Raw genomic sequence first — 340 nt, 5'->3', positions numbered from 1 at the left:
GCGCCTGAAGTTGGAAAACAGACATTAACCGACTCGCAACCCAACACACCAGGTGTGACCACACCCACAGAGGACGGCGTCTATGAGAGCAGGCACCACGGTGCGTTCATGGACCCTCATTTTCAGGAGATAGAAGTTTCATAATGTAAAACAAACCACTTCCTGTGTCTCAGAAATGTCCGAGTGTCCAACCGACGGCCCCATGGCGTGTCACCAGCTGTGCACGGCGGCCTTCAACTCCTTCACCTGCTCGTGCATGGCGGGATTCAAACTACAGAGCGACGGGCAGAGCTGTCTGCCTGAAGGTTCGACACCAAACTGACAGGTTTGCTCAAACCGT

General features: G+C 54.1%; 1 pseudogene; it reads left to right on the top strand.

The window, feature by feature from the left end:
* Positions 1-305, top strand: LOC106512824 (coagulation factor X pseudogene; annotated as a pseudogene).
* Positions 306-340: the final 35 nt, after the last annotated feature.

This window comes from Austrofundulus limnaeus, unplaced genomic scaffold, assembly GCF_001266775.1.
Source record: "Austrofundulus limnaeus strain Quisiro unplaced genomic scaffold, Austrofundulus_limnaeus-1.0 Scaffold17161, whole genome shotgun sequence".
Taxonomy (NCBI): domain Eukaryota; kingdom Metazoa; phylum Chordata; class Actinopteri; order Cyprinodontiformes; family Rivulidae; genus Austrofundulus; species Austrofundulus limnaeus.
This window is presented reverse-complemented; position numbering and strand designations above follow the sequence as displayed.